The sequence below is a fragment of the Platalea leucorodia genome, assembly GCF_965183815.1.
Source record: "Platalea leucorodia genome assembly, chromosome: W".
NCBI classification, from domain to species: domain Eukaryota; kingdom Metazoa; phylum Chordata; class Aves; order Pelecaniformes; family Threskiornithidae; genus Platalea; species Platalea leucorodia.
In genome coordinates this window covers 16,187,692-16,200,238 of record NC_138859.1, presented here as the reverse complement: position 1 = coordinate 16,200,238, position 12,547 = coordinate 16,187,692, and the positions used below count along the sequence as shown (strand labels likewise).

The following is a 12,547-nucleotide window of genomic DNA, read 5'->3' as shown; positions in this document are numbered from 1 at the left end:
TGAAGACTTGGTTTGTTTGGGGTTTGTTTGGTTGGTTTTTTTTCTTTCCAGAGGGACAGCTTGAATTTTGCTGTCCTTTTCCTTTATTTTTCTGGTTTGCAGCACCAGGCTCCCACACTGTCCCGTCCCTTATGTCTAGTCTGGCTTTTCCTTCCCTACGTGGTACCCGGAGAGGAGAGGTCTGCAGGAGGAGGTGTGCGGGCAGATTTGCAAACCTCGTGTGATTAATTGCCACGTTTGCTGACAAATCTCTCCAGGGTTTGAAGAGGCGCTTCTTATGCAGCAGAGAGCGTTTCTGCTTTAGGCATTAATATCAGCAAAGTTCAACTGTTGGAGCCTGAACTGTTTCTGTAGAATATGGGAATTAAAATGAACCATTTATCTCCCTTTTCTCTGAGGGCTTGCTTGATGTTGTAAGCACCTTCCCTTCTAAGCTCTGTCGTTTTTGTAAGAGCTTAGGAGTAGGAAGGCTTGAGCAGTTATCCTCCTGCGAGGTCTTGGAAAGCACGGTGGCTTCTGTGAAGGGCATGCTAAGGGGGGGTGCCTCCGGTGCAACGCCTGATTTTGGGTGGCTCTGGGAGGGCAAGAGGAAGCTGCAGAAATGGCCAGGGCAGGAGCAACACCGGCATGGCCTGGCTCCTCTCGGTTCCTCTCTGCCATCCAGCATCCTCCCCTCCTCTTCCTTCGTGGTCTCTGACCTTGTCCTGGTGGTGGCATGTTCTCCTTTTCCTGCAGAGGGACAGAGAGCAGCTTTATGTTCAACTCAAGAATATTTTTAGATATAGAGAAGATGTTGAGTGAGAAGATGCCTGGTGACTGCAGCAGCCCGCCCTGTGTATGAAATACTCAAAAAGCCCTTTCTATGGCAGGGTGTTCCTCATCCCTTCGGTTCTGCAGCTTTGCTGGTGCTATTGGGTGGACAGCAGTGGCACATGCAGGGCGCCTCTGCCGCCTCCTTCCCGCTGCCAGTGGGCTCCCTCGCTCCGGACCCAAAATGCATTTCATTCCTCATCAGCGGAGCCAGTGGGGGTCACGGGCCTCCACAGAAACGTTGCCGAACAGCTCAGGAATGCAGAGCTGGAGCGGCTCCATGTGCTGGCAGAGGCAGCAAGCTCCTCTGTCTCTGCCTCCCACACGGCTTTGTGGCTCTGCAAGGAGTGGGACCCCTGCCCTCCACCTCTCCTTGCTCTGACTTGCTCCTGCCCAAAATCAGATGCAGGAACTTTTTATCCATCACAGGTCCTGCCCCTAGCCTGCTTGGGTCCATGGTTGGAAGCAGCCTGTACCAGTGTACCCCCTTCTGCGGGGGATCGAAGCCGGCAGTGCCAGGCAGGGATGCACAGGCTTGCCATCTGCTGCTGTGGTGCAAGGCAGGCGAGGGAGGCTGCTAGCAAGTCTTGCCCGAGAACCTTCCCGGGCCAGGCTGAGGATGCATGTGGCTGGTAACCTTTCCCTGACAGCCATAATAGGAGGCCTGGTAGGAGAAAATCAGTCTAAAAGAGGACAAGCAGATATGGTGCATCCCACCAGTGCTCTTGTGTCTTCCTACCAGCTGGGGTTTAAGGACAAGGCAGCCTGGGTCAAGGCAGAGCAGGGGAATCCTTCCCCATGAGTAGGCTGTCAGGGAGAGGAAAAGGGGTGTCACTACTGGAGAGCATCGGGTTGGGGCTGACCGGGGACTGGGGATGCTGAGAAGGGCAGGGAGCAGTGGGGCAGGGAGAAGGACCTGGCGCAGGGACCCCAAGGCATGCAGCAACCTGGGAAAGCACTGAAAGCTGCTGCACGGCAGGTAAACCCAAAGGAAAGGGCTCACCCTACAAGCCACAGCAGGCAAGTGGGGGGGGCGGCGCTTATTTACAACCTCCTTTTGTTATTTCTTTCCAATTTTGCTCTCCTGTAAGAATATCGTTGCTCTAATTAGGTGTTATTAAACCTGGTGTTTCGAAGCCCTGTTGAGGGGTGTTTGCTCTGAAGCTGATCTACGCAATCCTTCAAGCTTGAAGCTGACCCTTCAAGCTGGACCCAGCTTGGGGCCCATTTCAGATGGCGTGGTGCAGCTCTCGTGTGCCCTTGCAGCAAGAGCTGCAGCAGCTGGGTCCCTCGCCCTCCTGTGCATCGCCCAGCACATGGGCTCCCCTGCCCTGGGTTTGTGCCGCGGCTGCTGCCATAGACCCCAGTCTCCAAGTGCCAATGTGGTACTTAGCGTGAGCGGTGCTTTCCCCAGGTAATTATTTTTAATGGGCAGGTTCAGTGCCTGGTGCCCTTATCTTGCCTCCCCGAGCAACTACAGGCTTTTCCATCCCTCTGGGTCCCTCTGTGCTCAAGCTGCCAGCTCAGCACCGTCCGCTGGCGACATGGGGGGGCCCTGATAGCCGGGGCAGGGCCCCACCAGCTCCGGGTCAAAGCTTGGTTTTCCTCTTGTGGCTTCTGTGTCATGGCAGGTTTAATTATAACCCCTTCTGTCACACTCTCCTGGCTTATCTCGTGTGCTCCTGCGTGCTTGCTTCCTCCTTGCTGGCAGCATCTCTGCTGAGTACCAGCTGCCATCACTCCTGCAGGTGAACAAAATCGGCTTTGGGATGGGGAGACAAGGGTCCCAACGCTGGCCAGAGACCCCGGGGTCAGCATGGGGCTGGAAAGTGGGACCCCCTCGCAGGCTCACCAGCGTAGGGTGCAGCCCTTGCTTGCCGCTAGAAGTCAGGTCCCAGCTTTTGGGGAGAAGAGGTGCTGCCGGAGGAAGAGGAAGGACCCTGCACATTGGAGGGGACCGTGTAGGGACAGCAGTCAGAGCTAACCCGGCTGTCTCCTCCAGCAGGTGACACAGGAGTGGGGACAGCCAAGCCACCACCATGGTTGCCCTCTTGCTGAAGATCAGCATCGGCAACGTGGTGAAGATGATGCAGTTCGAGCCCTCCACCATGGTGTACGATGCCTGCCAAATGATCCGTGAGCGGGTGCCCGAGGCCCAGATGGGACAGCGTAAGTCTGTGGTGGGGCTGTCTGCTGTGCTGCCGTGCCAGGGCCACTCCGGCTTGGCTCCTGGCATTTCACTGGCTTCCCTTTCCTCTTTTGTCCCCATGCCTGTCTGGGCTTTCCCAGCTGGCACAGAGCAGTGGGGGGAGCAAGGTCCAAGTCCTCCTGCCTGGTTGAGGTGAGGGGCTGAGCTCCTCGGGCTCCCTCCTTGACACCCCAGAAGAAATTTGGGGGCTTGGGAGGTAGGAAAACACGTTTGGAAGTGAAATACTCGTCGAGCTCTTTGAGCCTGCTGCCCTTTCTCTGCTCCTCTCTCCTACTTGCATTCATCACCACTAGCCAGGACTAGGTGGGTTTAAACAGTCGCAGGGGTTGTAGCGAGCATTAATAAATCATATAAGTTAATTTTTACTTTCTTGGGGAATATATAGTCCTCCATCAGGTCTGTCCCCCCCGGTAGCTCTCTGCCAGACTCTGTGCTGGTACTCCGTTACCTTGCTAAGCTTTTTCAGCTCTAATATCTCCCTGCTGCCGCAAAGCTCAAAAGTAAGCTTATGTCACATGAGCTCATGATGCAATTCATGCCCACACGGATGTGGCCTGTCTCTGGCATGGACGGGGGGGTTGGAGCACTGGGACATCATCTTGGGGGCTTTCCTGGGTCCCTGCCGCTTCCGAAAGCGGCTCTGCCACTGAGGAGAGCCGTGCATTGGGCAGGCAGCAAACAGGAGGTCAGGAGTTGTGGGAAGAGGAGGGGGAGCACAGCAACATCTGGGAGCTGCGAATTCCTCATGGATGAAAGGAAATGCCTTCTCATGTGGTGCCCATCTGGCCCGTGGGACACGGTATGGCGGATCACAGCTTTCAGTTTCGGAGAGGGACTGGATGTTTATGTGGATGCAGGGCTGTAACGGTGTTGCATTTCCTGCTCCTGGGTGTGAGCCAGCCTGCTTATAAAAAAAAAAAAAAAAAAAAAAGGCAAGGGGAAAACCTTAAAGGGAATTGCTTATTCCCAAGTTCCTTTTCAGTTGCTCACAGCTTTTCTTTTCCTATCAGTTCCTTGCAGCTTTTGTTTCTCTTTGCTCTCCTTACCCGGTGGCACTTGGGGGTCCCTTTTTGAGCTGCCCTGTTTTTTTGTGATGTTTGGACTGGAGGAGCTTCGGTGTAGGTTTCCAGAGCTGCTCTTGCTCTGTCTCAGGAAGCGCCTCTCCCTGCCCAAGCTATGGATCTGGGGCAAGCTGCTCAGTTTTCTGTGCTTTAGAATTATCCTTTTAGAATTTGCTTTGAAAATAGCTTTTTTTTTTTTTAATATAAAAAGGAAAGCCTCAGCGATTTTTCTGCTCCCTGTTCAGTAGGATCCTAACAGCAGTGTTAGCCAGGCAGGAGTGGGGTGCTTCAGGAATTTGTCCCTCCCTGCAGAGAGCTGCCAACGAGATGACTCATTATAAACTTAGCAGCCAGCCAAGACAGCCTGCAGCGAGGGATTGTTGGAAAGGCGGAGAAGGACCTTTCCCAGGGCAAAGCCAGGCGTGGTCCTGGCTTCTTGCAGCAAGATGACAGGGCCATCCCTGTGGGTCCAAGCCGGGGTGCCACTGCTAAGGCATCATCAGCGCCCTCACTGGGTAGCCCAGCCCTGAGGGAGCAGGATTTGGTGAACAGCACTTCTGTACTTTCTCATCACCTCTGAGACCTTGTAAACTTTGATCCCATCCTCTTTCAGCCTCCTCCCCAAACGGAGGAGTCCCAGCTTCTTTAGTCCCTCGTACCAAGGCTCCATCATTTAAGTTGCCCATCTCTGTATCTTTTCAAACTCCGCTGTGTCCTTCTGGGGAGGTGCAGACCACACCACCATGGAGTATTCAAAGTATGGATGTGTCTAGGTTTTATAAACCAGTTCCCAGCACCCTTCCTGGTGATGCCCAGCATTTTGCTACCTTGCTTTGGCTGCTGCTACATGTTGCACTGAAGATTTCAGAGCGCTGTCAACCACAACTCCAAGCTCTTCCTTCAGTTGTGTCAGTTCCAAGTTTGGCATTGCATAGGCATCCTTCAGATGAATTTTTCCATAGATAACTATATGGTAAAACATGTACCTTGAAGCTTGCTTGCCAGCTTTTTGCTGGGCTCCAGTGTGCACAGTACTGCTGTGTTTTGCGTGCTGGGCTGCAGGCGCATCCCTGGGCGCAGGCTGGCATCTTGGTGGCCCTGTCCTGCTCAGGATTATCCTGGCAGAGGCTTTATCTGTTTTTCAGCCAATGATTTTGGGCTGTTCCTCTCAGATGAAGACCCAAAGAAAGGGATCTGGCTGGAGGCTGGGAAGGCTCTGGACTACTACATGCTTCTCAATGGGGTAAGCATCCATCCTGTGTCCTTCCAGCTGGTACCGGCCTCGGCTCTGTGGTTAGATGTGCCCACGGTGGGGAGGTGCTGCAGGTGCCTGCCCTGCTGCCTTGCATTGTGCCTGGATGTACCCCATGCCCCCCCCTCACGATTGCACCAGGGAGGTGGGAGCTGTTAGCATGGTGGTAGGATGTAGGCGCCCTGTGCCGGTGCTGCTGCTGGGAGCTGTGCTCTGCTGTGCTCACAGGACACCATGGAGTACAAGAAGAAGCAGTGGCCCCTGAAGATCCGCATGCTGGATGGGACAGTGAAAACGGTGATGGTGGATGACTCCAAAACAGTCATGGACATGCTCATGACAATCTGTGCCCGGATTGGTGAGAGGAGGGGGCAGCAGCAAGGGGTAGGAAGGGAGGTGGGGAGAGATGGCAGCGTCTGGTGGGGGGTACCAGCAGCAGCTCTGCAGCAGATAGCCTGGCAGCAGGGATGTCCGAGGGGTGCGTGATGCTGGGGAGGGGACACCGCTCTGCACCCCTGCATCGTTTCAGGCTCTGTATTTGGCACTGATGTCATGCTGAGCTTGGTCCTCTGCACTCCTGCAGGCATCACCAACTACGATGAGTACTCACTTGTTCGGGAGATTATAGAAGAGAAGAAGGAGGAGGTTACCAGCACCCTCAAGAAGGACAAGACCCTGCTGCGAGATGAGAAGAAGATGGAGAAGCTCAAGCAGAAGTTGCACACGGATGACGAGTGTACGTGCCTGCACATGCTGGGGACAGGGTCAGCCTGTGCCGAAGGCAGCGGGGAGGAGAGCTGGTGGGCAGGGAGGGGAGCAGGGCCCCTCCCTGCAAGGGGAAGACCCAACACAGGGGAGTAGAGAGGACTGTGACGAGGGGACATGTGCCTACGCTCCTTGGAGTCTCTCCTTCTGTGTGGAGGCCCAGGGCAGAGGGATGAGAGCCAGGATGCACCAAACAGACATCCATTTCTTGCTCTGCATGAGCAGCCCTGGGGCCGGGACCAGCCCTGCCTGGGTGTCCGCCCATGCTCATGTCCTGGTGTTGCCTGCAGTGAATTGGCTGGACCATGGCCGGACCCTGCGTGAGCAAGGCATTGATGACAATGAAACGCTGCTGCTGCGGCGCAAGTTCTTCTACTCTGACCAGAATGTGGACTCGTGAGATCCTGTGCAGCTCAACCTGCTCTATGTGCAGGTACAGCTCCTTGGAGCACCTCTCTCTGCTGCCCCATGCCACCCCCCTGCCAGGGCTGGTGGCTGAGGGTTTTGGCCGGGAGCCACCATAGGGGGCACTTCAGGATGCCCAGTTATCTCCTAGGAGAGATTTCCTGGGTAAGAGCCAACACTGGCAATCCCAGCCCTGCCCTCTGTGTACTCTAGAGCTCCCCAGGGGATCCCATGTCTCCTCTGCCTGGTAGGAACCATCCTGAAGTCCTGCTGCTGTTCCTCTCCCAGGCATGGTGATGGGCCCTGTAGGGGACAGCCTGCCCCTAGATCCTCCTCTTTTTCATGGCCACTTCTTTTCTGCCTGGAAAACAGGTCCTGCCTGGTGTGGAGGGGAGCGGTGGCAGGGCTGTGTGGCTGCCCAGCCCACAGTGGTGTCTTCTCTTCCCACGCAGGCTCGCGATGACATCCTTAATGGTTCCCACCCTGTCTCCTTTGACAAAGCTTGCGAGTTTGCCGGCTACCAGTGCCAGATCCAGTTCGGGCCGCACAACGAGCCGAAGCACAAGCCAGGCTTTCTGGAGTGAGTGTCCCGGGGAGCCCTTGGGCTTGTCTCCAGGTGGCTTGAGCAGCTCGGCAGTCCCCAGCACTGTGCCAGCACACAGTGCTTGGGGATGCGGACGTCTCTGGAGTGGACCCCTCTCCTCCCTGCAGCACGGTGCCTAAGCGTGGAGGTCCATGCCAGCTGCAAGGGGTGCCAGCCCCCTGTCCTGCTCCCTCTGGCACCTCCCTGGGACATGCAGCCAGCTCCCCTTCTGATGGGGGGGACCTCAGCCTGCTGTACAGCCTCCCCTGATGCCATGTGAGGTGCTGCATCCTTAGCACCTCCACCCTGCCAAGGGCAGGGTGGCTCCTGAGGCAGCTTTCATTACTGCAGCAACTTCTCCCACATCCTTCCTGCTCCCAAAAACTCCCAGCCCATGCCCTGGCAGGGGTTTGTCCAAGGCTCTGTGTTGGGCCTCTTTGTAGGCGAAGACAAATGCTGGCTTCGGGCTCTGCTGCTAACAGCTGGCTTGGCTGTCTCTTGGCAGACTCAAGGATTTCCTGCCCAAGGAGTACATCAAGCAGAAAGGGGAGCGCAAGATCTTCATGGTACGTGCAAGGGGGGGTGTTAAGACCTGGGCTTCTTGTTCCTCCTTGCCAAAGGTTGAGGTTGTTCTTGTCCCTGGAAGCAGCATGTAGTGGCTTGGCAGGTGAGAAATAGGAGCACAAAGCTGTAGGTGGGCAGACAAGGCAGCTCCTGAGGTCTCAGAGGGATGCTGTAGCAGGGGCAGGGGCCACTGGTGGGGTGGAGAGAGCCTGGAAAGACAATGACAGGGCAATGGTGGCATAGCCAGGGGACCGTGGAGCTAGCATGATGTTCTCTCTTTGCTGTTGCAGGCCCACAAGAACTGCGGGATCATGAGCGAGATCGAGGCCAAAGTTCGCTACGTGAAACTTGCCCGTTCCCTCAAGACCTATGGGGTCTCCTTCTTCCTGGTCAAGGTAGAGCAGTGGATCCCCTGGCCAAAATTTCCCTTCTCCAACATCTCTCTGTTGTTGAGCTGCTACCTATCAACCTGCGTTGCTCCAGTTTTCCCTGCGTCCCCACTATCTGTCCTTCTTGGCCTTCCCTGTGCACTGCCTTCCCACTTCTTGGTTCATGCTTTTTCTCGTTTTCAAGCCCCATGTCATGGTTGTCACCACCTGAAAGTGTGGCCTTGGGTGTGGGATATCTGAAAAGCCAAGGACATGTAGTGAGCAACCCAGACTCAGACTATGTGGACTTAATCTGCATTTAACGCAAGAGGAATTCAAGGATGCTGCAAAGGTCGACTGCGGTTTGGAAGACATGAAACAAGCAGATTAAGAGGAAGAAACTATTGGCTTGCAATGCTGAAAACAAGATATGGGAGAAGCGGGCGGTGCGTGTGAACTATTGTTATGAACAAATCAGAATATTGCTAGTAGCGCATGAACAGCATATTGCCAAACATAGTTAACCAATTAGCGATAAGTTTATGCATGATCAGGAAGGCCAGAAACTATATTAACTAAGCTGTGTATGTAATAAACCGACATTTTGCTTGATCATATTGATCGTGTGCTGTGTCCGTGACTTCCGCGTCAGCAGGTGGCGCCCGAACAGGGACCCTCAGATCGGAGTTGGATTTTCTGACGAAACCGAGAACGCAGGGGGCGGAAGCCGGCCGAAGGTGAGTGCTGCCCCGGCGCTCGGGAAACGCTAGCGCGAAAGGTGGAATCTCACCCTGATCAGGTGAGCGGCCGGGGAGGAGATGGGGGCTACCATGACAAAAGAAGAGTCAGCGGTGGTTAAGCTCCTCCAACATATCCTCTCAACGAGAGGTATAAGTTGTGACTCGTCTACTCTGAAAGCATTATTGCTCTGGGCAAAAGGAAAGGATTTGATCCCCACGGTTGGAGTTGCCTTTGATGCTATGACATGGGAGAAAATAGGGGCAGAACTGTGGGAAGAAATAAGTAAAGGATCCAAAGAGACAAGCAAATTCCCCACTGTGTGGAGACTGATTAATGAAACTTTAAAAAGCATGGGGGAGGAGCGGCAAGTCGCTGCATCGGCATTCGCGGCTTTGATTCCAGGTGACGGGCCCACCTCTGCAACCAGTATGTTGTTTTCGGGTCCGACAATCCCTGCAGCGACCCCGGCCCGCGTTGCAGGAGGGGTCCGGATCCTAGCAGGGACTGCAACTGCAGCTCCCACCACCACCGAAGTGCAGTCACCAGAAAAAAACGCTGTGGAGGCTACTCCGCCATCGCCCGATGTACCACAGTCGGATCGCCCTCCGAGTTATGATGAGGCCGATCCACCAAATCGACCTCCCTCACCGGTGGCGACCACCTCACTTTACCCTCCTTCGCCACCAGGTGGCGAAGAGGAGGAGGAAAACAATGGTGTTCTAGAGGAGAAAGCTGAATTACAGGAATTGATAAAAAGACTGGAGACTTTAGAAGCGCGATTGGCAGCCCCGCCAGAAAACCCACCAACGTCACTGTCCGCATTATACCCAGGACGGTCAGCACCCAACGTTTTTGCTCCAACTAGGGCACCGGTGGAAACTGGTGCTTTTCCGTCTTTGCCACCACAACAACCATCGGGGGGTGGAGGGGTATTCGGGCAAGGGATGTTGGTGGGAGGAGTTGGGGATCCGTCAATGCGATGGAAAGGTGTTATCCGAGATGCCATGATAGAGGGACAGGTTTTACCCATGGCTTTTCCTGTTGTAGTTGATAATAATGGGAGAGGTGTATGGGAAGCACTGGACTGGAAAATATTGAAAGAAGCGAAAAGTGCTGTTACTCAATATGGTTTAAAATCACCATATACTCAATCTATATTACAGCACATTTTTTCAGCACAGTTATTAACTCCTTATGATTCTAGAATGATTGTCCAGATGCTATTACCACCATCGCAACAACTACAATTTTTCCAACATTGGCAAACTGCCTGTGATAGGGCAGCTTCAATACCTCGACAACAAGGCGATCCGTTATTCGGAATCCAGGCTCAAATGTTAATGGGCGCAGGGCCTTTTACGCGACCTGATTGGCAAGCGCAGTTTGCTACCGAGGCATTGCAATTGAGTCAGGAGTTAGCTTATAAAGCTCTTATTAACGTGCACGATGAGAAAATTAGACCTGCTTTTACCGCTGTAAGGCAGGGACCCACTGAATCGTACGGCAAGTTTATTGATCGTTTGCACGCTGCAATTATGGCTCATCCAGATATGGATGAGGGAATGAAAGTAAAGTTCTTAGATATGCTTGCATTTGATAATGCTAATGAAAAAACAAAAAGAGCACTCAGTGTGTTGCCAAGAGGATCCAGCACAGGACAGTTGCTAGAGGCTGCTGAGCGAATGTTAGAACAAGAAAAGGCTACGGTTATGGCCGCAGCTGTAGGTGCAGCAGTGAAGCCGTTGGTATCAAAAAAGCAAGGGGGAAAAAAGGACAAGAAGTGCTTTAATTGTGGAAAACTAGGCCATTTTAAAAAAGAATGTAGGAGTCCAATTAATACTGAGGGTCAGAAAGAAAAATGGTGTACGAATTGTAAAAAAGATAATCACGACACCCAAGAATGTCGAAAATTGGGAAACACGGCACGGAGCGCACCACACCCACGCGTGAAGACACAAGTGCAGGGTGCTTGGACCGCTGCACAGCCGCCACAGCCGGTAGCGCCGGAGTGGACCTGGCAACAGCAGTAGACATAACCTTAACAACGTCTGAGGTTAAATTAATTGATTCAGATCAACAAGGACCTCTAGGGCATGGGTTGAGTGCATTGCTCATAGGCCGTTCTTCAATATCACGAAAAGGTATATTTATAGTACCAGGACTCATCAATGCGGATTTCTGTGGAACCATAAAGATTATGGTATATACCTTAACGCCACCACTTACAATACCAGCACAGTCTAAAATAGCTCAATTAATACCATTTCATGCGTGTGTCCCTAAAGCGCATTCAATTGTACGTGGGCATGGAGGTTTTGGATCCACAGGAGTACCAAATGTGTTATTAGCAATAGATATTGCCAAGGGAAAACCTGAAGAAAGGGTAACATTAAGACATCCTAATGGACAATCTTTAGTACTGTCAATGTTAATTGACACGGGGGCAGATGTAACTGTTGTCCCTATCACAAAATGGCCTCGTCATTGGCCACTGGTACCTGCAGCTACCAGTGTTGTGGGAGTCGGGGGGGCACAATGCACGATGATTAGCAAATTACTGATAGCATTCAATTTTGAAGACGGTACCACTGTTACCACAAGGCCATATGTAATGCACTTGCCTGTAGCTCTTATAGGTCGGGATATATTATCCCAAATGGGAGCCAAACTTGTAACCCAGCATTTTTAGGAGCGGCCATGGTTGAGCAGCCCATCTTAAAACTCACCTGGACTACGACAATGCCAGTGTGGGTAGACCAGTGGCCGCTGAAACAGGAGAGGCTGCATATTTTACAAAATTTAGTTAAAGAACAGTTAGAAGCAGGTCACATTGTGCCTTCCACAAGCCCTTGGAACACACCCGTTTTTACCATCCCGAAAAAATCTGGAAAATGGCGATTGTTGCATGATTTACGAGCGGTGAATGCTGTAATGCAAAATATGGGGGCATTACAGCCAGGATTACCCTCCCCTGTGACGATCCCAGAAAATTGGGACTTCCTCATCATTGATTTGAAGGATTGTTTTTTTACTATTCCTTTGCATCCTGAAGATGCAGAAAAATTTGCATTTACAGTACCATCAATCAATAAACAGGAACCGGCAAAAAGATACCATTGGGTGGTACTACCTCAAGGAATGAAAAACTCACCTACTCTGTGTCAAAATTTTGTAGCGTGGGCCTTACAACCATTCCGAATGAAACATCCATTTTTACTAGTTTTTCACTATATGGATGATATCTTAATTGCTGGAGAAAAAATGGATGTGGAAGGAACTTTACAAAGGTTAATAGAAACCTTAGAACCGAAAGGTCTTAAAATTGCTCCAGAAAAGGTACAACGACAAAATCCATGGCAATATTTAGGATGGACAATTACTGGGAGCACAGTCAGACCACAGAAGATCATACTCAAAACAGACATTAAGACGCTCTCAGATGTTCAAAAACTAATGGGAGATTTACAGTGGGTAAGGTCAGTTAGTGGAATAACTAATGATGATCTAGCTCCCTTGATGCCTCTGTTGGGAACCTCAACCAGAGCCGATGAACGACGAAGCCTGACGAAGGAACAAGAGCAGGCATTGGATCACATTATAAAAAAGGTTTTGACAACAGCTGTACAAAGAAAAATTAGTGATTTGCCTTTGCAAATTTTAATTGTTAACTCATCACCCAACCGAAAACACTTCATAGGACTGATAATCCAAATAGATAGCCCACGCATCAACATTTTAGAGTGGGTATTTTTATCCTATCAGCCAAAAAATACCGTCTGTACACGGATT

The 12,547-nt window shown here is 52.1% G+C and overlaps 1 pseudogene across 1 annotated transcript in view; it reads left to right on the top strand.

Annotated features, from left to right (window-relative positions):
* Positions 1-2,849: 2,849 nt before the first annotated feature.
* Positions 2,850-12,547, top strand: part of LOC309601782 (talin-1-like) — a 33,758-nt pseudogene continuing 24,060 nt past the window's right edge. Inside the window, exons 1-8 of the transcript in view lie at positions 2,850-2,979; positions 5,226-5,323; positions 5,561-5,690; positions 5,916-6,068; positions 6,388-6,530; positions 6,955-7,082; positions 7,591-7,651; positions 7,940-8,044. The product of the transcript in view is annotated as a talin-1-like (transcript). The remainder of the gene's footprint in view (positions 2,980-5,225; positions 5,324-5,560; positions 5,691-5,915; positions 6,069-6,387; positions 6,531-6,954; positions 7,083-7,590; positions 7,652-7,939; positions 8,045-12,547) is intronic.